This window comes from Hydractinia symbiolongicarpus, chromosome 2 (assembly GCF_029227915.1).
Source record: "Hydractinia symbiolongicarpus strain clone_291-10 chromosome 2, HSymV2.1, whole genome shotgun sequence".
NCBI classification, from domain to species: Eukaryota; Metazoa; Cnidaria; class Hydrozoa; order Anthoathecata; family Hydractiniidae; genus Hydractinia; species Hydractinia symbiolongicarpus.
Window position 1 is genome coordinate 17719973 of NC_079876.1, and position 26682 is coordinate 17746654.

The 26682-nt window shown below is 39.7% G+C and overlaps 31 non-coding genes across 31 annotated transcripts; 26 read left to right on the forward strand and 5 right to left on the reverse strand.

Annotated features, from left to right (window-relative positions):
- The first annotated feature begins 189 nt into the window (after positions 1-189).
- Trnag-ucc (transfer RNA glycine (anticodon UCC)) lies at positions 190-261 on the forward strand. Its single transcript has one exon. It is a non-coding gene; the product is annotated as a tRNA-Gly (tRNA).
- A 482-nt stretch (positions 262-743) lies between these two features.
- Positions 744-815, forward strand: Trnag-ucc (transfer RNA glycine (anticodon UCC)). Its single transcript has one exon. It is a non-coding gene; the product is annotated as a tRNA-Gly (tRNA).
- A 481-nt stretch (positions 816-1296) lies between these two features.
- On the forward strand, positions 1297-1368 carry Trnag-ucc (transfer RNA glycine (anticodon UCC)). Its single transcript has one exon. It is a non-coding gene; the product is annotated as a tRNA-Gly (tRNA).
- A 205-nt stretch (positions 1369-1573) lies between these two features.
- Positions 1574-1645, forward strand: Trnag-ucc (transfer RNA glycine (anticodon UCC)). The gene has a single exon. It is a non-coding gene; the product is annotated as a tRNA-Gly (tRNA).
- Positions 1646-2959: 1314 nt separating this feature from the next.
- Trnag-ucc (transfer RNA glycine (anticodon UCC)) lies at positions 2960-3031 on the forward strand. The gene has a single exon. It is a non-coding gene; the product is annotated as a tRNA-Gly (tRNA).
- Positions 3032-3790: 759 nt separating this feature from the next.
- Positions 3791-3862, forward strand: Trnag-ucc (transfer RNA glycine (anticodon UCC)). The gene has a single exon. It is a non-coding gene; the product is annotated as a tRNA-Gly (tRNA).
- Positions 3863-4622: 760 nt separating this feature from the next.
- On the forward strand, positions 4623-4694 carry Trnag-ucc (transfer RNA glycine (anticodon UCC)). Its single transcript has one exon. It is a non-coding gene; the product is annotated as a tRNA-Gly (tRNA).
- A 205-nt stretch (positions 4695-4899) lies between these two features.
- On the forward strand, positions 4900-4971 carry Trnag-ucc (transfer RNA glycine (anticodon UCC)). Its single transcript has one exon. It is a non-coding gene; the product is annotated as a tRNA-Gly (tRNA).
- A 760-nt stretch (positions 4972-5731) lies between these two features.
- On the forward strand, positions 5732-5803 carry Trnag-ucc (transfer RNA glycine (anticodon UCC)). Its single transcript has one exon. It is a non-coding gene; the product is annotated as a tRNA-Gly (tRNA).
- Positions 5804-6008: 205 nt separating this feature from the next.
- Trnag-ucc (transfer RNA glycine (anticodon UCC)) lies at positions 6009-6080 on the forward strand. Its single transcript has one exon. It is a non-coding gene; the product is annotated as a tRNA-Gly (tRNA).
- Positions 6081-6839: 759 nt separating this feature from the next.
- On the forward strand, positions 6840-6911 carry Trnag-ucc (transfer RNA glycine (anticodon UCC)). Its single transcript has one exon. It is a non-coding gene; the product is annotated as a tRNA-Gly (tRNA).
- A 205-nt stretch (positions 6912-7116) lies between these two features.
- Trnag-ucc (transfer RNA glycine (anticodon UCC)) lies at positions 7117-7188 on the forward strand. The gene has a single exon. It is a non-coding gene; the product is annotated as a tRNA-Gly (tRNA).
- Positions 7189-8223: 1035 nt separating this feature from the next.
- Positions 8224-8295, forward strand: Trnag-ucc (transfer RNA glycine (anticodon UCC)). The gene has a single exon. It is a non-coding gene; the product is annotated as a tRNA-Gly (tRNA).
- An 823-nt stretch (positions 8296-9118) lies between these two features.
- On the forward strand, positions 9119-9190 carry Trnag-ucc (transfer RNA glycine (anticodon UCC)). Its single transcript has one exon. It is a non-coding gene; the product is annotated as a tRNA-Gly (tRNA).
- Positions 9191-9672: 482 nt separating this feature from the next.
- Trnag-ucc (transfer RNA glycine (anticodon UCC)) lies at positions 9673-9744 on the forward strand. The gene has a single exon. It is a non-coding gene; the product is annotated as a tRNA-Gly (tRNA).
- A 760-nt stretch (positions 9745-10504) lies between these two features.
- On the forward strand, positions 10505-10576 carry Trnag-ucc (transfer RNA glycine (anticodon UCC)). Its single transcript has one exon. It is a non-coding gene; the product is annotated as a tRNA-Gly (tRNA).
- A 759-nt stretch (positions 10577-11335) lies between these two features.
- Positions 11336-11407, forward strand: Trnag-ucc (transfer RNA glycine (anticodon UCC)). The gene has a single exon. It is a non-coding gene; the product is annotated as a tRNA-Gly (tRNA).
- Positions 11408-11886: 479 nt separating this feature from the next.
- On the forward strand, positions 11887-11958 carry Trnag-ucc (transfer RNA glycine (anticodon UCC)). The gene has a single exon. It is a non-coding gene; the product is annotated as a tRNA-Gly (tRNA).
- A 205-nt stretch (positions 11959-12163) lies between these two features.
- Trnag-ucc (transfer RNA glycine (anticodon UCC)) lies at positions 12164-12235 on the forward strand. The gene has a single exon. It is a non-coding gene; the product is annotated as a tRNA-Gly (tRNA).
- A 483-nt stretch (positions 12236-12718) lies between these two features.
- Trnag-ucc (transfer RNA glycine (anticodon UCC)) lies at positions 12719-12790 on the forward strand. Its single transcript has one exon. It is a non-coding gene; the product is annotated as a tRNA-Gly (tRNA).
- Positions 12791-12995: 205 nt separating this feature from the next.
- Positions 12996-13067, forward strand: Trnag-ucc (transfer RNA glycine (anticodon UCC)). Its single transcript has one exon. It is a non-coding gene; the product is annotated as a tRNA-Gly (tRNA).
- Positions 13068-13441: 374 nt separating this feature from the next.
- On the forward strand, positions 13442-13513 carry Trnag-ucc (transfer RNA glycine (anticodon UCC)). The gene has a single exon. It is a non-coding gene; the product is annotated as a tRNA-Gly (tRNA).
- Positions 13514-15377: 1864 nt separating this feature from the next.
- Trnag-ucc (transfer RNA glycine (anticodon UCC)) lies at positions 15378-15449 on the forward strand. Its single transcript has one exon. It is a non-coding gene; the product is annotated as a tRNA-Gly (tRNA).
- A 205-nt stretch (positions 15450-15654) lies between these two features.
- Trnag-ucc (transfer RNA glycine (anticodon UCC)) lies at positions 15655-15726 on the forward strand. The gene has a single exon. It is a non-coding gene; the product is annotated as a tRNA-Gly (tRNA).
- A 481-nt stretch (positions 15727-16207) lies between these two features.
- Positions 16208-16279, forward strand: Trnag-ucc (transfer RNA glycine (anticodon UCC)). Its single transcript has one exon. It is a non-coding gene; the product is annotated as a tRNA-Gly (tRNA).
- A 481-nt stretch (positions 16280-16760) lies between these two features.
- On the forward strand, positions 16761-16832 carry Trnag-ucc (transfer RNA glycine (anticodon UCC)). The gene has a single exon. It is a non-coding gene; the product is annotated as a tRNA-Gly (tRNA).
- A 3036-nt stretch (positions 16833-19868) lies between these two features.
- Trnag-ucc (transfer RNA glycine (anticodon UCC)) lies at positions 19869-19940 on the reverse strand. The gene has a single exon. It is a non-coding gene; the product is annotated as a tRNA-Gly (tRNA).
- Positions 19941-20699: 759 nt separating this feature from the next.
- Positions 20700-20771, reverse strand: Trnag-ucc (transfer RNA glycine (anticodon UCC)). Its single transcript has one exon. It is a non-coding gene; the product is annotated as a tRNA-Gly (tRNA).
- Positions 20772-23191: 2420 nt separating this feature from the next.
- On the reverse strand, positions 23192-23263 carry Trnag-ucc (transfer RNA glycine (anticodon UCC)). Its single transcript has one exon. It is a non-coding gene; the product is annotated as a tRNA-Gly (tRNA).
- A 1866-nt stretch (positions 23264-25129) lies between these two features.
- Trnag-ucc (transfer RNA glycine (anticodon UCC)) lies at positions 25130-25201 on the reverse strand. The gene has a single exon. It is a non-coding gene; the product is annotated as a tRNA-Gly (tRNA).
- Positions 25202-26237: 1036 nt separating this feature from the next.
- Positions 26238-26309, reverse strand: Trnag-ucc (transfer RNA glycine (anticodon UCC)). Its single transcript has one exon. It is a non-coding gene; the product is annotated as a tRNA-Gly (tRNA).
- Between the last annotated feature and the right edge of the window lie 373 nt (positions 26310-26682).

Below are 26682 nucleotides of genomic sequence, written 5' to 3' on the forward strand. Positions count from 1 at the left end.
CATGTTCTAGTCTATTAAATTCAGTTTTTGTGGTTCCTACTTAAAAGATGATTAGGAGGACAAATTTTTTTTGACACTTATTGTTTTCAAGTTGTGAATACACAAGGGAAATGCATATAATTCTAAAGATGCCCTTATTTTGATCGCGAAAGTACCTTACCTGTAATAACTCCAACAATACTTCTGTCAGCGTCGGTGGTGCAAAGGTTAGCATTGTTGCTTTCCAAGCAATAGATCCGGGTTCGATTCCCGGCCGACGCATTTCGCTACTAGACTACATGTTCTAGTCTATTAAATTCAGTACGTGTCGTTTCTACTTTGAAGATGATTAGGACGGGAAATTTTGTTTGGACAGTTAATGTTTTCAAGTTGTGAAAACACAAGGGAAATGCATATAATTCTAAAGATGCCCTTATTTTGATCGCGAAAGTACCTTGCCTGTAATAACCCCAACAATACTTCTGTCAGCGTCGGTGATGTAAAGGTTAGTATTGTTGCCTTCCAAGCAATAGATCCGGTTTCGATTCCGGCCGACCCATTTGGCTGCTTGTTTTGATGTTCTAGTCTATTAAATTGTGTACGTGTGGGTTCTCCTTTGAAGATGATTAGGAGGGCAACTTGTTTTTGCCAGAAAATATTTTCAAGTTGTGAAGACACAAGGGAAATGCATATAATACGAAAGATGTCCTTACTTTGATCGCGAAAGTACCTTACCTGCCATAACTCCAACAATTCTTCTGTCAGCGTCGGTGGTGTAAAGGTTAGCATTGTTGCCTTCCAAGCAATAGATCCGGGTTCGATTCCCGGCCGACGCATTTCGCTACTAGATTACATGTTCTAGTCTATTAAATTCAGAACGTGTCGTTTCTACTTTGAAAATGATTAGGAGGGCAACTTGTTTTTGCCAGGAAATGTTTTCAAGTTGTGAAGACACAAGGTAAATGCATATAATACAAAAGATGTCCTTACTTTGATCGCGAAAGTACCTTACCTGCAATAACTCCAACAATTCTGCTGTCAGCGTCGGTGGTGTAAAGATTAGCATTGTGGCCTTCCAAGCAATAGATCCGGGTTTGATTCCCGGCCGACGCATTTGGCTGTTGGATTTCATGTTCTAGTCTATTAAATTCAGTTTTTGTGGTTCCTACTTAAAAGATGATTAGGAGGACAAATTTTTTTTACACTTATTGTTTTCAAGTTGTGAAGACACAAGGGAAATGCATATAATTCTAAAGATGCCCTTATTTTGATCGCGAAAGTACCTTACCTGCCATAACTCCAAGAATTCTTCTGTCAGCGTCGGTGGTGTAAAGGTTAGCATTGTTGCCTTCCAAGCAATAGATCCGGGTTCGATTTCCGGCCGACGCATTTCGCTACTAGATTACATGTTCTAGTCTATTAAATTCAGTTTTTGTGGTTCCTACTTACAAGATGATAAGGAGGACAAATTTTTTTTGACACTTATTGTTTTCAAGTTGTGAAGACACAAGGGAAATGCATATAATTCTAAAGATGCCCTTATTTTGATCGCGAAAGTACATTACCTGTAATAACTCCAACAATTCTTCTGTCAGCGTCGGTGGTGTAAAGGTTAGCATTGTTGCCTTCCAAGCAATAGATCCGGGTTCGATTCCCGGCCGACGCATTTCGCTACTAGATTACATGTTCTAGTCTATTAAATTCAGTAAGTGTCGTTTCTACTTTGAAGATGATTAGGAGGGCAACTTGTTTTTGCCAGGAAATGTTTTCAAGTTGTGAAGACACAAGGGAAATGCATATAATACGAAGGATGTCCTTACTTTGATCGCGAAAGTACCTTACCTGCAATAACTCCAACAATACTTTTGTCAGCGTCGGTGGTGTAAAGGTTAGCATTGTTGCCTTCCAAGCAATAGATCCGAGTTCGGTTCCCGGCCGACGCATTTCGCTGCTAGACTACATGTTCTAGTCTATTAAATTCAGTACGTGTCGTTTCTACTTTGAAGGTGATTAGCAGGGCAAATATTGTTTGGACAGTTAATGTTTTCAAGTTTTGAAGACACAAGGGAAATGCATATAATACGAAGGATGCCCTTATTTTGATCGCGAAAGTGCCTTACCTGCAATACCTCCAACAATTCTGCTGTCAGCGACGGTGGTGTAAAAGTTATTATTTTTGTCTTCCAAGTAAAAGATCCTGGTTCACTTCCCAGTTGACGCATTTGGCTGCTAGATATGATGTTCTAGTCTATTAAATTCTGTACGTGTGGGTTCTCCTTTGAAGATGATTAGGAGGGCAACTTGTTTTTGCCAGCTAATGTTTTCAAGTTGTGCAGACGCAAGGCAAATGCATATAACACGAAAGATGTCCTTACTTTGATCGCGAAAGTACCTTACCTGTCATAACTCCAACAATTCTGCTGTCAGCGTCGGTGGTGTAAAGGTTGACATTGTTGCCTTTCAAGAAATAGATCCGGGTTCGATTCCCGGCCGACGCATTTGGCTGTTAGATTTCATGTTCTAGTCTATTAAATTCAGTTTTTGTGGTTCCTACTTAAAAGATGATTAGGAGGACAAATTTTTTTTGACACTTATTGTTTTCAAGTTGTGAAGACACAAGAGAAATGCATATAATACGAAAGATGTCCTTACTTTGATCGCGAAAGTACCTTACCTGCAATAACTCCAACAATTCTGCTGTCAGCGTCGGTGGTGTAAAGATTAGCATTGTGGCCTTCCAAGCAATAGATCCGGGTTCGATTCCCAGCCGACGCATTTGGCTGTTAGATTTCATGTTCTAGTCTATTAAATTCAGTTTTTGTGGTTCCTACTTAAAAGATGATTAGGAGGACAAATTTTTTTTGACACTTATTGTTTTCAAGTTGTGAAGACACAAGGGAAATGCATATAATTCTAAAGATGCCCTTATTTTGATCGCGAAAGTACCTTACCTGTAATAACTCCAACAATTCTTCTGTCAGCGTCGGTGGTGTAAAGGTTAGCATTGTTGCCTTCCAAGCAATAGATCCGGGTTCGATTCCTGGCCGATGCATTTCGGTGCTAGACTACATGTTCTAGTCTATTAAATTCAGTACGTGTAGTTTCTACTTTGAAGGTGATTAGCAGGGCAAATATTGTTTGGATAGTTAATGTTTTCAAGTTGTGAAGACACAAGGGAAATGCATAAAATACGAAGGATGCCCTTATTTTGATCGCGAAAGTGCCTTACCTGCAATACCTCCAACAATTCTGCTGTCAGCGTCGGTGGTGTAAAAGTTATTATTTTTGTCTTCCAAGTAAAAGATCCTGGTTCACTTCCCAGTTGACGCATTTGGCTGCTAGATATGATGTTCTAGTCTATTAAATTCTGTACGTGTGGGTTTTCCTTTGAAGATGATTAGGAGGGCAACTTGTTTTTGCCAGCTAATGTTTTCAAGTTGTGCAGACACAAGGGAAATGCATATAACACGAAAGATGTCCTTACTTTGATCGCGAAAGTACCTACCTGTCATAACTCCAACAATTCTGCTGTCAGCGTCGGTGGTGTAAAGGTTGACATTGTTGCCTTTCAAGCAATAGATCCGGGTTCGATTCCCGGCCGACGCATTTGGCTGTTAGATTTCATGTTCTAGTCTATTAAATTCAGTTTTTGTGGTTCCTACTTAAAAGATGATTAGGAGGACAAATTTTTTTTGACACTTATTGTTTTCAAGTTGTGAAGACACAAGGGAAATGCATATAATACGAAGGATGTCCTTACTTTGATCGCGAAAGTACCTCACCTGCAATAACTCCAACAATACTTTTGTCAGCGTCGGTGGTGTAAAGGTTAGCATTGTTGCCTTCCAAGCAATAGATCCGGGTTCGGTTCCCGGCCGACGCATTTCGCTGATAGACTACATGTTCTAGTCTATTAAATTCAGTACGTGTCGTTTCTACTTTGAAGGTGATTAGCAGGGCAAATATTGTTTGGGCAGTTAATGTTTTCAAGTTTTGAAGACACAAGGGAAATGCATATAATACGAAGGATGCCCTTATTTTGATCGCGAAAGTGCCTTACCTGCAATACCTCCAACAATTCTGCTGTCAGCGTCGGTGGTGTAAAAGTTATTATTTTTGTCTTCCAAGCAAAAGATCCTGGTTCACTTCCCAGTTGACGCATTTGGCTGCTAGATATGATGTTCTAGTCTATTAAATTCTGTACGTGTGGGTTCTCCTTTGAAGATGATTAGGAGGGCAACTTGTTTTTGCCAGCTAATGTTTTCAAGTTGTGCAGACGCAAGGGAAATGCATATAACACGAAAGATGTCCTTACTTTGATCGCGAAAGTACCTTACCTGTCATAACTCCAACAATTCTGCTGTCAGCGTCGGTGGTGTAAAGGTTGACATTGTTGCCTTTCAAGCAATAGATCCGGGTTCGATTCCCGGCTGACGCATTTGGCTGTTAGATTTCATGTTTTAGTCTATTAAACTCAGTTTTTGTGGTTCCTACTTAAAAGATGATTAGGAGGACAAATTTTTTTTGACACTTATTGTTTTCAAGTTGTGAAGACACAAGGGAAATGCATATAATACGAAAGATGTCCTTACTTTGATCGCGAAAGTACCTTACCTGCAATAACTCCAACAATTCTGCTGTCAGCGTCGGTGGTGTAAAGATTAGCATTGTGGCCTTCCAAGCAATAGATCCGGGTTCGATTCCCGGCCGACGCATTTGGCTGTTAGATTTCATGTTCTAGTCTATTAAATTCAGTTTTTGTGGTTCCTACTTAAAAGATGATTAGGAGGACAAATTTTTTTTGACACTTATTGTTTTCAAGTTGTGAAGACACAAGGGAAATGCATATAATACGAAGGATGTCCTTACTTTGATCGCGAAAGTACCTTACCTGCAATAACTCCAACAATACTTTTGTCAGCGTCGGTGGTGTAAAGGTTAGCATTGTTGCCTTCCAAGCAATAGATCCGGGTTCGGTTCCCGGCCGACGCATTTCGCTGCTAGACTACATGTTCTAGTCTATTAAATTCAGTACGTGTCGTTTCTACTTTGAAGGTGATTAGCAGGGCAAATATTGTTTGGACAGTTAATGTTTTCAAGTTTTGAAGACACAAGGGAAATGCATATAATACGAAGGATGCCCTTATTTTGATCGCGAAAGTGCCTTACCTGCAATACCTCCAACAATTCTGCTGTCAGCGTCGGTGGTGTAAAAGTTATTATTTTTGTCTTCCAAGCAAAAGATCCTGGTTCACTTCCCAGTTGACGCATTTGGCTGCTAGATATGATGTTCTAGTCTATTAAATTCTGTACGTGTGGGTTCTCCTTTGAAGATGATTAGGAGGGCAACTTGTTTTTGCCAGCTAATGTTTTCAAGTTGTGCAGACGCAAGGGAAATGCATATAACACGAAAGATGTCCTTACTTTGATCGCGAAAGTACCTTACCTGTCATAACTCCAACAATTCTGCTGTCAGCGTCGGTGGTGTAAAGGTTGACATTGTTGCCTTTCAAGCAATAGATCCGGGTTCGATTCCCGGCTGACGCATTTGGCTGTTAGATTTCATGTTCTAGTCTATTAAACTCAGTTTTTGTGGTTCCTACTTAAAAGATGATTAGGAGGACAAATTTTTTTTGACACTTATTGTTTTCAAGTTGTGAAGACACAAGGGAAATGCATATAATACGAAAGATGTCCTTACTTTGATCGCGAAAGTACCTTACCTGCAATAACTCCAACAATTCTGCTGTCAGCGTCGGTGGTGTAAAGATTAGCATTGTGGCCTTCCAAGCAATAGATCCGGGTTCGATTCCCGGCCGACGCATTTGGCTGTTAGATTTCATGTTCTAGTCTATTAAATTCAGTTTTTGTGGTTCCTACTTAAAAGATGATTAGGAGGACAAATTTTTTTGGACACTTATTGTTTTCAAGTTGTGAAGACACAAGGGAAATGCATATAATTCTAAAGATGCCCTTATTTTGATCGCGAAAGTACCTTAACTGTAATAACTCCAACAATTCTTCTGTCAGCGTCGGTGGTGTAAAGGTTAGCATTGTTGCCTTCCAAGCAATAGATCCGGGTTCGATTCCTGGCCGATGCATTTCGCTGCTAGACTACATGTTCTAGTCTATTAAATTCATTACGTGTCGTTTCTACTTTGAAGGTGATTAGCAGGGCAAATATTGATTGGATAGTTAATGTTTTCAAGTTGTGAAGACACAAGGGAAATGCATAAAATACGAAGGATGCCCTTATTTTGATCGCGAAAGTGCCTTACCTGCAATACCTCCAACAATTCTGCTGTCAGCGTCGGTGGTGTAAATGTTATTATTTTTGTCTTCCAAGCAAAAATCCTGGTTCACTTCCCAGTTGACGCATTTGGCTGCTAGATATGATGTTCTAGTCTATTAAATTCTGTACGTGTGGGTTTTCCTTTGAAGATGATTAGGAGGGCAACTTGTTTTTGCCAGCTAATGTTTTCAAGTTGTGCAGACACAAGGGAAATGCATATAACACGAAAGATGTCCTTACTTTGATCGCGAAAGTACCTTACCTGTCATAACTCCAACAATTCTGCTGTCAGCGTCGGTGGTGTAAAGGTTGACATTGTTGCCTTTCAACCAATAGATCCGGGTTCGATTCCCGGCCGACGCATTTGGCTGTTAGATTTCATGTTCTAGTCTATTAAATTCAGTTTTTGTGGTTCCTACTTAAAAGATGATTAGGAGGACAAATTTTTTTTGACACTTATTGTTTTCAAGTTGTGAAGACACAAGGGAAATGCATATAATACGAAAGAGGTCCTTACTTTGATCGCGAAAGTACCTTACCTGCAATAACTCCAACAATTCTGCTGTCAGCGTCGGTGGTGTAAAGATTAGCATTGTGGCCTTCCAAGCAATAGATCCGGGTTCGATTCCCGGCCGACGCATTTGGCTGTTAGATTTCATGTTCTAGTCTATTAAATTCAGTTTTTGTGGTTCCTACTTAAAAGATGATTAGGCGGACAAATTTTTTTTGACTATTATTGCTTTCAAGTTGTGAAGACACAAGGGAAATGCATATAATTCTAAAGATGCCCTTATTTTGATCGCGAAAGTACCTTACCTGTAATAACTCCAACAATTCTTCTGTCAGCGTCGGTGGTGTAAAGGTTAGCATTTTTGCCTTCCAAGCAATAGATCCGGGTTCAATTCCCGGCCGACGCATTTCGCAACTAGATTATATGTTCTAGTCTATTAAATTCAGTACGTGTCGTTTCTACTTTGAAGATGATTAGGAGGGCAACTTGTTTTTGCCAGGAAATGTTTTCAAGTTGTGAAGACACAAGGAAATGCATATAATACGAAGGATGTCCTTACTTTGATCGCGAAAGTACCTTACCTGCAAAAACTCCAACAATACTTTTGTCAGCGTCGGTGGTGTAAAGGTTAGCATTGTTGCCTTCCAAGCAATAGATCCGGGTTCGGTTCCTGGCCGATGCATTTCGCTGCTAGACTACATGTTCTAGTCTATTAAATTCAGTACGTGTCGTTTCTACTTTGAAGGTGATTAGCAGGGCAAGTATTGTTTGGACAGTTAATGTTTTCAAGTTGTGAAGACACAAGGGAAATGCATAAAATACGAAGGATGCCCTTATTTTGATCGCGAAAGTACCTTACCTGCAATAACTCCAACAATTCTGCTGTCAGCGTCGGTGGTGTAAAGATTAGCTTTGTGGCCTTCCAAGCAATAGATCCGGGTTCGATTCCCGGCCGACGCATTTGGCTGTTACATTTCATGTTCTAGTCTATTAAATTCAGTTTTTGTGGTTCCTACTTAAAAGATGATTAGGAGGACAAATTTTTTTTGACACTTATTGTTTTCAAGTTGTGAAGACACAAGGGAAATGCATATAATACGTAAGATGCCCTTATTTTGATCGCAAAAGTACCTTACCTGCAATAACTCCAACAATTCTGCTGTCAGCGTCGGTGGTGTAAAGATTAGCTTTGTGGCCTTCCAAGCAATAGATCCAGGTTCGATTCCCGGCCGACGCATTTGGCTGTTAGATTTCATGTTCTAGTCTATTAAATTCAGTTTTTGTGGTTCCTACTTAAAAGATGATTAGGAGGACAATTTTTTTTGACACTTATTGTTTTCAAGTTGTGAAGACACAAGGGAAATGCATATAATTCTAAAGATGCCCTTATTTTGATCGCGAAAGTACCTTACCTGTAATAACTCCAACAATACTTCTGTCAGCGTCGGTGGTGTAAAGGCTAGCATTGTTGCCTTCCAAGCAATAGATCCGGGTTCGTATCCCGGCCGACGCATTTGGCTACTAGATTACATGTTCTAGTCTATTAAATTCAGTACGTGTCGTTTCTACTTTGAAGATGATTAGGAAGGCAAATTTTGTTTGGACAGTTAATGGACAGTTAATGTTTTCTACTTTGAAGGTGATTAGGAGGACAAATTTTGTTTGGACAGTTAATGTTTTCAAGTTGTGAAAACACAAGGGAAGTGCATATAATACGAAAGATGCCCTTATTTTGATCGCGAAAGTACCTTACCTGCAATAACTCCAACAATTCTGCTGCCACCGGCGGTGGTGTAAAGGTTAGTATTGTTGCCTTCCAAGCAATAGATCCGGTTTCGATTCCGGCCGACTCATTTGGCTGCTTGTTTTGATGTTCTAGTCTATTAAATTGTGTACGTGTGGGTTCTCCTTTGAAGATGATTAGGAAGGCAAATTTTGTTTGGACAGTTAATGTTTTCAAGTTGTGAAAACACAAGGGAAATGCATATAATTCTAAAGATGCCCTTATTTTGATCGCGAAAGTATCTTGCCTGTAATAACCCCAACAATACTTCTGTCGGCGTCGGTGGTGTAAAGGTTAGTATTGTTGCCTTCCAAGCAATAGATCCGGTTTCAATTCCAGGCCGACCCATTTGGCTGCTTGTTTTGATGTTCTAGTCTATTAAATTGTGTACGTGTGGGTTCTCCTTTGAAGATGATTAGGTGGGCAACTTGTTTTTGCCAGAAAATATTTTCAAGTTGTGAAGACACAAGGGAAATGCATATAATACGAAAGATGTCCTTACTTTGATCGCGAAAGTACCTTACCTGCCATAACTCCAACAATTCTTCTGTCAGCGTCCGTGGTGTAAAGGTTAGCATTGTTGCCTTCCAAGCAATAGATCCGGGTTCGATTCCCGGCCGACGCATTTCGCTACTAGATTACATGTTCTAGTCTATTAAATTCAGAACGTGTCGTTTCTACTTTGAAGATGATTAGGAGGGCAACTTGTTTTTGCCAGGAAATGTTTTCAAGTTGTGAAGACACAAGGGAAATGCATATAATACAAAAGATGTCCTTACTTTGATTGCGAAAGTACCTTACCTGCAATAACTCCAACAATTCTGCTGCCAGCGTCGGTGGTGTAAAGATTAGCATTGTGGCCTTCCAAGCAATAGATCCGGGTTCGATTCCTGGCCGACGCATTTGGCTGTTGGATTTCATGTTCTAGTCTATTAAAATCAGTTTTTGTGGTTCCAACTTAAAAGATGATTAGGAGGACAAATTTTTTTTGACACTTATTGTTTTCAAGTTGTGAAGACACAAGGGAAATGCATATAATACGAAGGATGTCCTTACTTTGATCGCGAAAGTACCTTACCTGCAATAACTCTAAAAATACTTTTGTCAGCGTCGGTGGTGTAAAGGTTAGCATTTTTGCCTTCCAAGCAATAGATCCGGGTTCGGTTCCCGGCCGACGCATTTCGCTGCTAGACTACATGTTCTAGTCTATTAAATTCAGTACGTGTCGTTTCTACTTTGAAGGTGATTAGCAGGGCAAATATTGTTTGGACAGTTAATGTTTTCAAGTTTTGAGGACACAAGGGAAATGCATATAATACGAAGGATGCCCTTATTTTGATCGCGAAAGTGCCTTACCTGCAATACCTCCAACAATTCTGCTGTCAGCGTCGGTGGTGTAAAAGTTATTATTTTTGTCTTCCAAGCAAAAGATCCTGGTTCACTTCCCAGTTGACGCATTTGGCTGCTAGATATGATGTTCTAGTCTATTAAATTCTGTACGTGTGGGTTCTCCTTTGAAGATGATTAGGAGGGCAACTTGTTTTTGCCAGCTAATGTTTTCAAGCTGTGCAGACGCAAGGGAAATGCATATAACACGAAAGATGTCCTTACTTTGATCGCGAAAGTACCTTACCTGTCATAACTCCAACAATTCTGCTGTCAGCGTCGGTGGTGTAAAGGTTGACATTGTTGCCTTTCAAGTAATAGATCCGGGTTCGATTCCCGGCCGACGCATTTGGCTGTTAGATTTCATGTTCTAGTCTATTAAATTCAGTTTTTGTGGTTCCTACTTAAAAGATGATTAGGAGGACAAATTTTTTTTGACACTTATTGTTTTCAAGTTGTGAAGACACAAGGGAAATGCATATAATACGAAAGATGTCCTTACTTTGATCGCGAAAGTACCCTACCTGCAATAACTCCAACAATTCTGCTGTCAGCGTCGGTGGTGTAAAGATTAGCATTGTGGCCTTCCAAGCAATAGATCCGGGTTCGATTCCCGGCCGACGCATTTGGCTGTTAGATTTCATGTTCTAGTCTATTAAATTCAGTTTTTGTGGTTCCTACTTAAAAGATGACTAGGAGGACAAATTTTTTTTGACACTTATTGTTTTCAAGTTGTGAAGACACAAGGGAAATGCATATAATTCTAAAGATGCCCTTATTTTGATCGCGAAAGTACCTTACCTGTAATAACTCCAACAATTCTTCTGTCAGCGTCGGTGGTGTAAAGGTTAGCATTGTTGCCTTTCAAGCAATAGATCCGGGTTCGATTCCTGGCCGATGCATTTCGCTGCTAGACTACATGTTCTAGTCTATTAAATTCATTACGTGTCGTTTCTACTTTGAAGGTGATTAGCAGGGCAAATATTGTTTGGATAGTTAATGTTTTCAAGTTGTGAAGACACAAGGGAAATGCATAAAATACGAAGGATGCCCTTATTTTGATCGCGAAAGTGCCTTACCTGCAATACCTCCAACAATTCTGCTGTCAGCGTCGGTGGTGTAAAGGTTAGCATTGTTGCCTTCCCAGCAATAGATCCGGTTTCGATTCCAGCCGACCCATTTGGCTGCTTGTTTTGATGTTCTAGTCTATTAAATTGTGTACGTGTGGGTTCTCCTTTGAAGATGATTAGGAGGGCAACTTGTTTTTGCCAGAAAATATTTTCAAGTTGTGAAGACACAAGGGAAATGCATATAATACGAAAGATGTCCTTACTTTGATTGCGAAAGTACCTTACCCGCAATAACTCCAACAATTCTTCTGTCAGCGTCGGTGGTGTAAAGGTTAGCATTGTTGCCTTCCAAGCAATAGATCCGGGTTCGATTCCCGGCCGACGCATTTCGCTACTAGATTACATCTTCTAGTCTATTAAATTCAGAACGTGTCGTTTCTACTTTGAAGATGATTAGGAGGGCAACTTGTTTTTGCCAGGAAATGTTTTCAAGTTGTGAAGACACAAGGGAAATGCATATAATACAAAAGATGTCCTTACTTTGATCGCGAAAGTACCTTACCTGCAATAACTCCAACAATTCTGCTGTCAGCGTCGGTGGTGTAAAGATTAGCATTGTGGCCAGGCAATAGATCCGTGTTTGATTCCCGGCCGACGCATTTGGCTGTTGGATTTCATGTTCTAGTCTATTAAATTCAGTTTTTGTGGTTCCTACTTAAAAGATGATTAGGAGGACAAATTTTTTTTTGACACTTATTGTTTTCAAGTTGTGAAGACACAAGGGAAATGCATATAATTCTAAAGATGCCCTTATTTTGATCGCGAAAGTACCTTTCCTGTAATAACACCAACAATTCTTCTGTCAGCGTCGGTGGTGTAAAGGTTAGCATTGTTGCCTTCCAAGCAATAGATCCGGGTTCGATTCCCGGCCGACGCATTTCGCTACTAGATTACATGTTCTAGTCTATTAAATTCAGTAAGTGTCGTTTCTACTTTGAAGATGATTAGGAGGGCAACTTGTTTTTGCCAGGAAATGTTTTCAAGTTGTGAAGACACAAGGGAAATGCATATAATACGAAGGATGTCCTTACTTTGATCGCGAAAGTACCTTACCTGCAATAACTCCAACAATACTTTTGTCAGCGTCGGTGGTGTAAAGGTTAGCATTGTTGCCTTCCAAGCAATAGATCCGGGTTCGGTTCCCGGCCGACGCATTTCGCTGCTAGACTACATGTTCTAGTCTATTAAATTCAGTACGTGTCGTTTCTACTTTGAAGGTGATTAGCAGGGCAAATATTGTTTGGACAGTTAATGTTTTCAAGTTTTGAAGACACAAGGGAAATGCATATAATACGAAGGATGCCCTTATTTTGATCGCGAAAGTGCCTTACCTGCAATACCTCCAACAATTCTGCTGTCAGGGTCGGTGGTGTAAAAGTTATTATTTTTGTCTTCCAAGCAAAAGATCCTGGTTCACTTCCCAGTTGACGCATTTGGCTGCTAGATATGATGTTCTAGTCTATTAAATTCTGTACGTGTTGGTTCTCCTTTGAAGATGATTAGGAGGGCAACTTGTTTTTGCCAGCTAATGTTTTCAAGTTGTGCAGACACAAGGGAAATGCATATAATACGAAAGATGTCCTTACTTTGATCGCGAAATTACCTTACCTGTCATAACTCCAACAATTCTGCTGTCAGCGTCGGTGGTGTAAAGGTTGACATTGTTGCCTTCCAAGCAATAGATCCGGGTTCGATTCCCGGCCGACGCATTTGGCTGTTAGATTTCATGTTCTAGTCTATTAAATTCAGTTTTTGTGGTTCCTACTTAAAAGATGATTAGGAGGACAAATTGTTTTTGACACTTATTGTTTTCAAGTTGTGAAGACACTAGGGAAATGCATATAATACGTAATATGCCCTTATTTTGATCGTGAAAGTACCTTACCTGCCATAACTCCAACTATTCTGCTGTCAGCGTCGGTGGTGTAAAGGTTAGCATTGCTGCCTTCCAAGCAATAGATCCGGGTTCGATTCCCGGCCGACGCATTTTGCTACTAGATTACATGTTCTAGTCTATTAAATTCAGTACGTGTCGTTTCTACTTTAAAGATGATTAGGAGGGCAACTTGTTTTTGCCAGGATTGTTTTCAAGTTGTGAAGACACAAGGGAAATGCATATAATACGAAAATCCGGGTTCGATTCCCGGCCGACGCATTTGGCTGTTAGATTTCATGTTCTAGTCTATTAAATTCAGTTTTTGTGGTTCCTACTTAAAAGATGATTAGGAGGACAAATTGTTTTTGACACTTATTGTTTTCAAGTTGTGAAGACACTAGGGAAATGCATATAATACGTAATATGCCCTTATTTTGATCGTGAAAGTACCTTACCTGCCATAACTCCAACAATTCTGCTGTCAGCGTCGGTGGTGTAAAGGTTAGCATTGCTGCCTTCCAAGCAATAGATCCGGGTTCGATTCCCGGCCGACGCATTTTGCTACTAGATTACATGTTCTAGTCTATTAAATTCAGTACGTGTCGTTTCTACTTTAAAGATGATTAGGAGGGCAACTTGTTTTTGCCAGGATTGTTTTCAAGTTGTGAAGACACAAGGGAAATGCATATAATACGAAAAATGTCCTTACTTTGATCGCGAAAGTACCTTACCTGCAATAACTCCAACAATTCTGCTGCCACCGGCGGTGGTGTAAAGGTTAGTATTGTTGCCTTCCAAGCAATAGATCCGGGTTCGATTCCCGGCCGACGCATTTCGCTACTAGATTACATGTTCTAGTCTATTAAATTCAGTACGTGTCGTTTCTACTTTTAAGATGATTAGGAGGGCAACTTGTTTTTGCCAGGAAATGTTTTCAAGTTGTGAAGACACAAGGGAAATGCATATAATACAAAAGATGTCCTTACTTTGATCGCGAAAGTACCTTACCTGCAATAACTCCAACAATTCTGCTGCCACCGGCGGTGGTGTAAAGGTTAGTATTGTTGCCTTCCAAGCAATAGATCCGGGTTCGATTCCCGGCCGACGCATTTCGCTACTAGATTACATGTTCTAGTCTATTAAATTCAGTACGTGTCGTTTCTACTTTTAAGATGATTAGGAGGGCAACTTGTTTTTGCCAGGAAATGTTTTCAAGTTGTGAAGACACAAGGGAAATGCATATAATACAAAAGATGTCCTTACTTTGATCGCGAAAGTACTTTACCTGCAATAACTCCAACAATTCTGCTGCCACCGGCAGTGGTGTAAAGGTTAGTATTGTTGCCTTCCAAGCAATAGATCCGGTTTCGATTCTGGCCGACCCATTTGGCTGCTTGTTTTGATGTTCTAAACTATTAAATTGTGTACGTGTGGGTTCTCCTTTGAAGATGATTAGGAGGGCAACTTGTTTTTGCCAGAAAATATTTTCAAGTTGTGAAGACACAAGGGAAATGCATATAATACGAAAGATGTCCTTACTTTGATCGCTAAAGTACCTTACCTGTAATAACTCCAACAATTCTGCTGTCAGTGTCGGTGGTGTAAAGGTTAGCATTGTTGCCTTCCAAGCAATAGATCCGGGTTCGATTCCAGGCCGACGCATTTCGCTACTAGATTACATGTTCTAGTCTATTAAATTCAGTACGTGTCGTTTCTACTTTTAAGATGATTAGGAGGGCAACTTGTTTTTGCCAGGAAATGTTTTCAAGTTGTGAAGACACAAGGGAAATGCATATAATACAAAAGATGTCCTTACTTTGATCGCAAAAGTACCTTACATGCAATAACTCCAACAATTCTGCTGTCAGCGTCGGTGGTGTAAAGATTAGCATTGTGGTCTTCCAAGCAATAGATCCGGGTTCGATTCCCGGCCGACGCATTTGGCTGTTGGATTTCATGTTCTAGTCTATTAAATTCAGTTTTTGTGGTTCCTACTTAAAAGATGATTCGGAAGACAAATTTTTTTTGACACTTATTGTTTTCAAGTTGTGAAGACACAAGGGAAATGCATATAATTCTAAAGATGCCCTTATTTTGATCGCGAAAGTACCTTACCTGTAATAACTCCAACAATTCTTCTGTCAGCGTCGGTGGTGTAAGGTTAGCATTGTCGCCTTCCAAGCAATAGATCCGTGTTCGATTCCCGGCCGACGCATTTCGCAACTAGATTATATGTTCTAGTCTATTAAATTCAGTACGTGTTGGTTCTCCTTTGAAGATGATTAGGAGGGCAACTTGTTTTTGCCAGCTAATGTTTTCAAGTTGTGCAGACACAAGGGAAATGCATATAATACGAAAGATGTCCTTACTTTGATCGCGAAAGTACCTTACCTGTCATAACTCCAACAATTCTGCTGTCAGCGTCGGTGGTGTAAAGGTTGACATTGTTGCCTTCCAAGCAATAGATCCGGGTTCGATTCCCGGCCGACGCATTTGGCTGTTAGATTTCATGTTCTAGTCTATTAAATTCAGTTTTTGTGGTTCCTACTTAAAAGATGATTAGGAGGACAAATTGTTTTTGACACTTATTGTTTTCAAGTTGTGAAGACACTAGGGAAATGCCTATAATACGTAATATGCCCTTATTTTGATCGTGAAAGTACCTTACCTGCCATAACTCCAACAATTCTGCTGTCAGCGTCGGTGGTGTAAAGGTTAGCATTGCTGCCTTCCAAGCAATAGATCCGGGTTCGATTCCCGGCCGACGCATTTTGCTACTAGATTACATGTTCTAGTCTATTAAATTCAGTACGTGTCGTTTCTACTTTAAAGATGATTAGGAGGGCAACTTGTTTTTGCCAGGAAATGTTTTCAAGTTGTGAAGACACAAGGGAAATGCATATAATACGAAAAATGTCCTTACTTTGATCGCGAAAGTACCTTACCTGCAATAACTCCAACAATTCTGCTGCCACCGGCGGTGGTGTAAAGGTTAGTATTGTTGCCTTCCAAGCAATAGATCCGGTTTCGATTCTGGCCGACCCATTTGGCTGCTTGTTTTGATGTTCTAAACTATTAAATTGTGTACGTGTGGGTTCTCCTATGAAGATGATTAGGAGGGCAACTTGTTTTTGCCAGAAAATATTTTCAAGTTGTGAAGACACAAGGGAAATGCATATAATACGAAAGATGTCCTTACTTTGATCGCGAAAGTACCTTACCTGTAATAACTCCAACAATTCTGCTGTCAGCGTCGGTGGTGTAAAGGTTAGCATTGTTGCCTTCCAAGCAATAGATCCGGGTTCGATTCCCGGCCGACGCATTTCGCTACTAGATTACATGTTCTAGTCTATTAAATTCAGTACGTGTCGTTTCTACTTTTAAGATGATTAGGAGGGCAACTTGTTTTTGCCAGGAAATGTTTTCAAGTTGTGAAGACACAAGGGAAATGCATATAATACAAAAGATGTCCTTACTTTGATCGCGAAAATACCTTACCTGCAATAACTCCAACAATTCTGCTGCCACCGGCAGTGGTGTAAAGGTTAGTATTGTAGCCTTCCAACCAATAGATCCGGTTTCGATTCTGGCCGACCCATTTGGCTGCTTGTTTTGATGTTCTAAACTATTAAATTGTGTACGTGTGGGTTCTCCTTTGAAGATGATTAGGAGGGCAACTTGTTTTTGCCAGAAAATATTTTCAAGTTGTGAAGACACAAGGGAAATGCATATAATACGAAAGATGTCCTTACTTTGATCGCTAAAGTACCTTACCTGTAATAACTCCAACAATTCTGCTGTCAGTGTCGGTGGTGTAAAGGTTAGCATTGTTGCCTTCCAAGCAATAGATCCGGGTTCGATTCCCGGCCGACGCATTTCGCTACTAGATTACATGTTCTAGTCTATTAAATACAGTACGTGTCGTTTCTACTTTTAAGATGATTAGGAGGGCAACTTGTTTTGGCCAGGAAATGTTTTCAAGTTGTGAAGACACAAGGGAAATGCATATAATACAAAAGATGTCCTTACTTTGATCGCGAAAGTACCTTACATGCAATAACTCCAACAATTCTGCTGTCAGCGTCGGTGGTGTAAAGATTAGCATTGTGGTCTTCCAAGCAATAGATCCGGGTTCGATTCCCGGCCGACGCATTTGGCTGTTGGATTTCATGTTCTAGTCTATTAAATTCAGTTTTTGTGGTTCCTACTTAAAAGATGATTAGGAAGACAAATTTTTTTTGACACTTATTGTTTTCAAGTTGTGAAGACACAAGGGAAATGCATATAATTCTAAAGATGCCCTTATTTTGATCGCGAAAGTACCTTACCTGTAATAACTCCAACAATTCTTCTGTCAGCGTCGGTGGTGTAAGGTTAGCATTGTCGCCTTCCAAGAAATAGATCCGTGTTCGATTCCCGGCCGACGCATTTCGCAACTAGATTATATGTTCTAGTCTATTAAATTCAGTACGTGTCGTTTCTACTTTAAAGATGATTAGGAGGGCAACTTGTTTTTGCCAGGAAATGTTTTCAAGTTGTGAAGACACAAGGGAAATGCATATAATACGAAGGATGTCCTTACTTTGATCGCAAAAGTACCTTACCTGCAAAAACTCCAACAATACTTTTGTCAGCGTCGGTGGTGTAAAGGTTAGCATTGTTGCCTTCCAAGCAATAGATCGGGTTCGGTTCCCGGCCGATGCATTTCTCTGCTAGACTACATGTTCTAGTCTATTAAATTCAGTACGTGTCGTTTCTACTTTGAAGGTGATTAGAAGGGCAAATATTGTTTGGACAGTTAATGTTTTCAAGTTGTGAAGACACAAGGGAAATGTATAAAATACGAAGGATGCCCTTATTTTGGTCGCAAAAGTGCTTTACCTGCAATACCTCCAACAATTCTGCTGTCAGCGTCGGTGGTGTAAAAGTTATTATTTTTGTCTTCCAAGCAAAAGATCCTGGTTCACTTCCCAGTTGACGCATTTGGCTGCTAGATATGATGTTCTAGTCTATTAAATTCAGTACGTGTCGTTTCTACTTTGAAGATGATTAGGAGGGCAACTTGTTTTTGCCAGGAAATGTTTTCAAGTTGTGAAGACACAAGGGAAATGCATATAATACGAAGGATGTCCTTACTTTGATCGCGAAAGTACCTTAACTGCAAAAACTCCAACAATACTTTTGTCAGCGTCGGTGGTGTAAAGGTTAGCATTGTTGCCTTCCAAGCAATAGATCCGGGTTCGGTTCACGGCCGATGCATTTCGCTGCTAGACTACATGTTCTAGTCTATTAAATTCAGTACGTGTCGTTTCTACTTTGAAGGTGATTAGCATGGCAAATATTGTTTGGACAGTTAATGTTTTCAAGTTGTGAAGACACAAGGGAAATGCATAAAATACGAAGGATGCCCTTATTTTGGTCGCGAAAGTGCCTTACCTGCAATACCTCCAACAATTCTGCTGTCAGCGTCGGTGGTGTAAAAGTTATTATTTTTGTCTTCCAAGCAAAAGATCCTGGTTTTACTTCCCAGTTGACGCATTTGGCTGCTAGATATGATGTTCTAGTCTATTAAATTCTGTACGTGTGGGTTCTCCTTTGAAGATGATTAGGAGGGCAACTTGTTTTTGCCAGCTAATGTTTTCAAGTTGTGCAGACACAAGGGAAATGCATATAACACGAAAGATGTCCTTACTTTGATCGCGAAAGTACCTTACCTGTCATAACTCCAACAATTCTGCTGTCAGCGTCGGTGGTGTAAAGGTTGACATTGTTGCCTTTCTAGCAATAGATCCGGGTTCGATTCCCGGCCGACGCATTTGGCTGTTAGATTTCATGTTCTAGTCTATTAAATTCAGTTTTTGTGGTTCCTACTTAAAAGATGATTAGGAGGGCAACTTGTTTTTGGCAGCTAATATTTTCAAGTTGTGCAGACACAAGGGAAATGCATATAATACGTAAGATGCCCTTATTTTGATCGCGAAAGTACCTTACCTGCCATAACTTTAAATTTGAAAAATAATATATTACAAGAGTCTCCATACGTAAATTTGTTGGGTATAATTCTGGACAATCAGCTTTCTTTCCGGCAACATGTTCTTCCATTATGTAAGAAGGCTAATGCCATGATCAATGCCCTAAAACGTATATCACCATATATGTCTAATTATAAGCGAAATGTTATTGCTAATTCATTTATTTCTAGCATATTTAATTACTGCCCTCTTATATGGGGATTTTCAAGTAGAGATCTACTACATAAAGTTAATAGCATTCATAGTAGAGCAAATAGACTTTTATGCGACAGAATTGAAAATGAATGCAGAATCAGTATTCATGAAAAGTTCTGCCGAAAATTGTTAAAGGAGGTTTTTAAAACAAAAATGAAACAGAATCCATCCTACATGAATGATGTTTTTGTATTCAAAAACACAGCATATAGTTTCCGTGCATCAAGTTCTCTTGAAAGGTGCAGAACTCGCACCACAAAGCATGGTCTATTAAGCGTATCTTATATTGCTTCTAAATTATGGGAGAAGCTTCCAAACTCTGTCCAAAATGCCCCTTCGTTGTCTTTATTCCATCACGGGCTAAACACCATTCCGTTTATTCAGTGCAGTTGTCGTCTCTGTGCCACATATATTTGTAACGTAGAATATACGAATTAGCTTCTTATTATTATAATATAAATCTCCTATTTTTTTAGAAACTTTATTTTAGGACAGTCGATTTCAATTAGCCCAAGGCTAACAAATTTTTTTTTTTTTTTTTAATTAATGTATCTAGCATGTTTTATTGTATATTGTATATCGAATTTAAAGAAAGAATATATAAAATAAGTAAATAATCATCTTCAAAGTAGAAACGACACGTACTGAATTTAATAGACTAGAACATGTAATCTAGATGCAAAATGCGTCGGCCGTGAATCGAACCCGGATCTATTGCTTGGAAGGCAACAATACTAACCTTTACACCACCGACGCTGACAGCATAATTGTTGGAGTTCTAACAGGTAAGGTACTTTCGCGATCAAAATAAGGGCATCTTTAGAATTATATGCATTTCCCTTGTGTCTTCACAACTTGAAAACATTAAGTGTCAAAAAAATTTGTCCTCCTAATCATCTTTTAAGTAGGAACCACAAGAACTGAATTTAATAGACTAGAACATGAAATCTAACAGCCAAATGCGTCGGCCGGGAATGGAACCCGGATCTCTTGCTTGGAAGGCAACAATACTAACCTTTACACCACCGACGCTGACAGCATAATTGTTGGAGTTGTGACAGGTAAGGTACTTTCGCGATCAAAATAAGGGAATCTTTCGTATTATATGCATTTCCCTTGTGTATTCACAACTTGAAAACATTAAGTGTCAAAAAAAATTAATCCTCCTAATCATCTTCAAAGGAGAACCCACACGTACAGAATTTAATAGACTAGAACATCAAACCTAGCAGCCAAATGCGTCAACTGGGAAGTGAACCAGAATCTATTGCTTGGAAGACAAAAATGTTAACTTTTACACCACCGACGCTGACAGCAGAATTGTTGGAGGTATTGCAGGTAAGACACTTTCGCGATCAAAATAAGGGCATCCTTCGTATTATATGCATTTCTCTTGTGTCTTCAGAACTTGAAAGCATTAACTATCCAAACAAAATTTGCCCTGCTAATCACCTTCAAGGTAGAAACGACACGTACTGAGTTTAATAGACTAGACCATGTAATCTAGCAGCGAAATGCGTCGGCCGGGAATCGAACCCGGATCTATTGCTTGGAAGGCAACAATGCTAACCTTTACACCACCGACGCTGACAGAAGAATTGTTGGAGTTATTACAGGTAAGGTACTTTCGCGATCAAAATAATGGAATCTTTCGTATTATATGCATTTCCCCTGTGTCTTCACAACTTGAAAATATTAGTTGGCAAAAACAAGTTGCCCTCCTAATCATCTTCAAATGAGAACCCACCCGTACAGAATTTAATAGACTAGAACATGAAATCTAAAAGCCAAATGCGTCGGCCGGGAATCAAACCCGGACCTATTGCTCGGAAGGCAACAATAGTAACCTTTACACCACTGATGCTGACAGCATAATTGTTGGAGTTCTGACAGGTAAGGTACTTTCGCGATCAAAATAAGGGAATCTTTCGTATTATATGCATTTCCTTTGTGTCTTCACAACTTGAAAACATTAGTTGGCAAAAACAAGTTGCCCTCCTAATCATCTTCAAAGGAAAACCCACCCGTACAGAATTTAATAGACTAGAACATCATATCTAGCAGCCAAATGCGTCAACTGGGAAGTGAACCCGGACCTATTGCTTGGAAGGCAACAATGCTAACCTTTACACCACCGACGCTGACAGGATAATTGTTGGAGTTATTGCAGGTAAGGTACTTTCGCGATCAAAGTAAGGACATCTTTCGTATTATATGCATTTCCCTAATGTCTTCACAACTTGAAAACATTAAGTGTCAAAAAAAATTTGTCCTCCTAATCATCTTTTAAGTAGGAACCACAAGGACTGAATTTAATAGACTAGAACATGAAATCTAACAGCCAAATGCGTCGGCCGGGAATCGAACCCGGATCTATTGCTCGGAATGCAACAATACTAACCTTTACACCACCGACGCTGACAGCATAATTGTTGCAGTTGTGACAGGTAAGGTACTTTCGCGATCAAAATAAGGGAATCTTTCGTATTATATGCATTTCCCTTGCGTATTCACAACTTGAAAACATTAAGTGTCAAAAAAAAATTATCCTCCTAATCATCTTTTAAGTAGGAACCACAAGAACTGAATTTAATAGACTAGAACATGAAATCTAGCGGCCAAATGTGTCGGCCGGGAATCGAACCCGGATCTATTGCTCGGAAGGCAACAATAGTAACCTTTACACCACTGCCGCTGACAGCATAATTGTTGGAGTTGTGACAGGTAAGGTACTTTCGCGATCAAAATAAGGGTATCTTTCGTATTATATGCATTTCCTTTGTGTCTTTGCAACTTGAAAACATTAGTTGGCAAAAACAAGTTGCCCTCCTAATCATCTTCAAAGGAGAACCCACCCGTACAGAATTTAATAGACTAGAACATCATATCTAGCAGCCAAATGCGTCAACTGGGAAGTGAACCAGGATCTATTGCTTGGAAGACAAAAATGTTAACTTTACACCACCGACGCTGACAGCATAATTGTTGGAGTTGTGACAGGTAAGGTACTTTCGCGATCAAAATAAGGGAATCTTTCGTATTATATGCATTTCCCTTGTGTATTCACAACTTGAAAACATTAAGTGTCAAAAAAAATTAATCCTCCTAATCATCTTCAAAGGAGAACCCACACGTACAGAATTTAATAGACTAGAACATCAAACCTAGCAGCCAAATGCGTCAACTGGGAAGTGAACCCGGATCTATTGCTTGGAAGGCAACAATGCTAACCTTTACACCACCGACGCTGACAGAAGAATTGTTGGAGTTATTACAGCTAAGGTACTTTCGCGATCAAAATAATGGAATCTTTCGTATTATATGCATTTCCCCTGTGTCTTCACAACTTGAAAATATTAGTTGGCAAAAACAAGGTGCCCTCCTAATCATTTTCAAATGAGAACCCACCCGTACAGAATTTAATAGACTAGAACTTGAAATCTCAAAGCCAAATGCGTCGGCCGGGAATCAAACCCGGACCTATTGCTCGGAAGGCAACAATAGTAACCTTTACACCACTGATGCTGACAGCATAATTGTTGGAGTTCTGACAGGTAAAGTACTTTCGCGATCAAAATAAGGGAATCTTTCGTATTATATGCATTTCCTTTGTGTCTTTACAACTTGAAAACATTAGTTGGCAAAAACAAGTTGCCCTCCTAATCATCTTCAAAGGAAAACCCACCCGTACAGAATTTAATAGACTAGAACATCATATCTAGCAGCCAAATGCGTCAACTGGGAAGTGAACCAGGATCTATTGCTTGGAAGACAAAAATGTTAACTTTTACACCACCGACGCTGACAGCAGAGTTGTTGGAGGTATTGCAGGTAAGGCACTTTAGCGATCAAAATAAGGGCTTCTTTCGTATTATATGCATTTCCCTTGTGTCTTCACAACTTGAAAACATTAACTGTCCAAAAAAATTTGCCCTCCTAATCTCTTTCAAAGTAGAAACCACACGAACGGAATTTAATAGACTAGAACATGTAATCTAGCAGCCAAATGCGTCGGCCGGGAATCAAACCCGGATCTATTGCTTGGAAGGCAACAATGCTAACCTTTACACCACCGACGCTGACAGGATAATTCTTGGAGTTATTGCAGGTAAGGTACTTTCGCGATCAAAGTAAGGACATCTTTCGTATTATATGCATTTCCCTAATGTCTTCACAACTTGAAAACATTAAGTGTCAAAAAAAATTTGTCCTCCTAATCATCTTTTAAGTAGGAACCACAAGGACTGAATTTAATAGACTAGAACATGAAATCTAACAGCCAAATGCGTCGGCCGGGAATCGAACCCGGATCTATTGCTCGGAATGCAACAATACTAACCTTTACACCACCGACGCTGACAGCATAATTGTTGCAGTTGTGACAGGTAAGGTACTTTCGCGATCAAAATAAGGGAATCTTTCGTATTATATGCATTTCCCTTGCGTATTCACAACTTGAAAACATTAAGTTACAAAAAAAAATTATCCTCCTAATCATCTTTTAAGTAGGAACCACAAGAACTGAATTTAATAGACTAGAACATGAAATCTAGCGGCCAAATGTGTCGGCCAGGAATCGAACCCGGATCTATTGCTCGGAAGGCAACAATAGTAACCTTTACACCACTGACGCTGACAGCATAATTGTTGGAGTTGTGACAGGTAAGGTACTTTCGCGATCAAAATAAGGGAATCTTTCGTATTATATGCATTTCCTTTGTGTCTTCGCAACTTGAAAACATTAGTTGGCAAAAACAAGTTGCCCTCCTAATCATCTTCAAAGGAGAACCCACCCGTACAGAATTTAATAGACTAGAACATCATATCTAGCAGCCAAATGCGTCAACTGGGAAGTGAACCAGGATCTATTGCTTGGAAGACAAAAATGTTAACTTTACACCACCGACGCTGACAGCATAATTGTTGGAGTTGTGACAGGTAAGGTACTTTCGCGATCAAAATAAGGGAATCTTTCGTATTATATGCATTTCCCTTGTGTATTCACAACTTGAAAACATTAAGTGTCAAAAAAAATTAATCCTCCTAATCATCTTCAAAGGAGAACCCACACGTACAGAATTTAATAGACTAGAACATCAAACCTAGCAGCTAAATGCGTCAACTGGGAAGTGAACCCGGATCTATTGCTTGGAAGGCAACAATGCTAACCTTTACACCACCGACGCTGACAGAAGAATTGTTGGAGTTATTACAGCTAAGGTACTTTCGCGATCAAAATAATGGAATCTTTCGTATTATATGCATTTCCCCTGTGTCTTCACAACTTGAAAATATTAGTTGGCAAAAACAAGTTGCCCTCTTAATCATCTTCAAATGAGAACCCACCCGTACAGAATTTAATAGACTAGAACATGAAATCTAAAAGCCAAATGCGTCGGCCGGGAATCAAACCCGGACCTATTGCTCGGAAGGCAACAATAGTAACCTTTACACCACTGATGCTGACAGCATAATTGTTGGAGTTCTGACAGGTAAAGTACTTTCGCGATCAAAATAAGGGAATCTTTCGTATTATATGCATTTCCTTTGTGTCTTTACAACTTGAAAACATTAGTTGGCAAAAACAAGTTGCCCTCCTAATCATCTTCAAAGGAAAACCCACCCGTACAGAATTTAATAGACTAGAACATCATATCTAGCAGCCAAATGCGTCAACTGGGAAGTGAACCAGGATCTATTGCTTGGAAGACAAAAATGTTAACTTTTACGCCACCGACGCTGACAGCAGAGTTGTTGGAGGTATTGCAGGTAAGGCACTTTCGCGATCAAAATAAGGGCTTCATTCGTATTATATGCATTTCCCTTGTGTCTTCACAACTTGAAAACATTAACTGTCCAAAAAAATTTGCCCTCCTAATCTCTTTCAAAGTAGAAACCACACGAACGGAATTTAATAGACTAGAACATGTAATCTAGCAGCCAAATGCGTCGGCCGGGAATCAAACCCGGATCTATTGCTTGGAAGGCAACAATGCTAACCTTTACACCACCGACGCTGACAGGATAATTGTTGGAGTTATTGCAGGTAAGGTACTTTCGCGATCAAAGTAAGGACATCTTTCGTATTATATGCATTTCCCTAATGTCTTCACAACTTGAAAACATTAAGTGTCAAAAAAAATTTGTCCTCCTAATCATCTTTTAAGTAGGAACCACAAGGACTGAATTTAATAGACTAGAACATGAAATCTAACAGCCAAATGCGTCGGCCGGGAATCGAACCCGGATCTATTGCTCGGAATGCAACAATACTAACCTTTACACCACCGACGCTGACAGCATAATTGTTGCAGTTGTGACAGGTAAGGTACTTTCGCGATCAAAATAAGGGAATCTTTCGTATTATATGCATTTCCTTTGTGTCTTCGCAACTTGAAAACATTAGTTGGCAAAAACAAGTTGCCCTCCTAATCATCTTCAAAGGAGAACCCACCCGTACAGAATTTAATAGACTAGAACATCATATCTAGCAGCCAAATGCGTCAACTGGGAAGTGAACCAGGATCTATTGCTTGGAAGACAAAAATGTTAACTTTTACACCACCGACGCTGACAGAAGAATTGTTGGAGTTATTACAGGTAAGGTACTTTCGCGATTAAAATAAGGACATCTTACGTATTATATGCATTTCCCTTGTGTCTTCACAACTTGAAAACATTAGTTGGCAAAAACAAGTTGCCCTCCTAATCATCTTCAAAGGAGAACCCACACGTACAGAATTTAATAGACTAGAACATCATATCTAGCAGCGAAATGCGTCAACTGGGAAGTGAACCAGGATCTATTGCTTGGAAGATAAAAATATCAACTTTTAAACCACCGACGCTGACAGCAGAATTGTTGGAGGTATTGCAGGTAAGGCACTTTCGCGATCAAAATAAGGGCATCCTTCGTATTATATGCATTTCCCTTGTGTCTTCACAACTTGAAAGCATTAACTGTCCAAACAAAATTTGCCCTGCTAATCACCTTCAAGGTAGAAACGACACGTACTGAATTTAATAGACTAGAACATGTAATCTAGCAGCGAATGCGTCGGCCGGGAATCGAACCTGGATCTATTGCTTGGAAGGCAACAATGCTAACCTTTACACCACCGACGCTGACAGAACAATTGTTGGAGTTATTACAGGTAAGGTACTTTTGCGATCAAAATAAGGGCATCTTTAGTATTATATGCATTTCTCTTGTGTCTTCACAACTTGAAAACATTAAGTTTCAAAAAAAAATTGTCTTCCTAATCATCATTTAAGTAGGAACCACAAGAACTGAATTTAATAGACTAGAACATGAAATCTAACAGCCAAATGCGTCGGCCGGGAATCGAACCCGGATCTATTGCTCGGAATGCAACAATACTAACCTTTACACCACCGAAGCTGACAGCATAATTGCTGCAGTTGTGACAGGTAAGGTACTTTCGCGATCAAAATAAGGGAATCTTTCGTATTATATGCATTTTTCTTGCGTATTCAC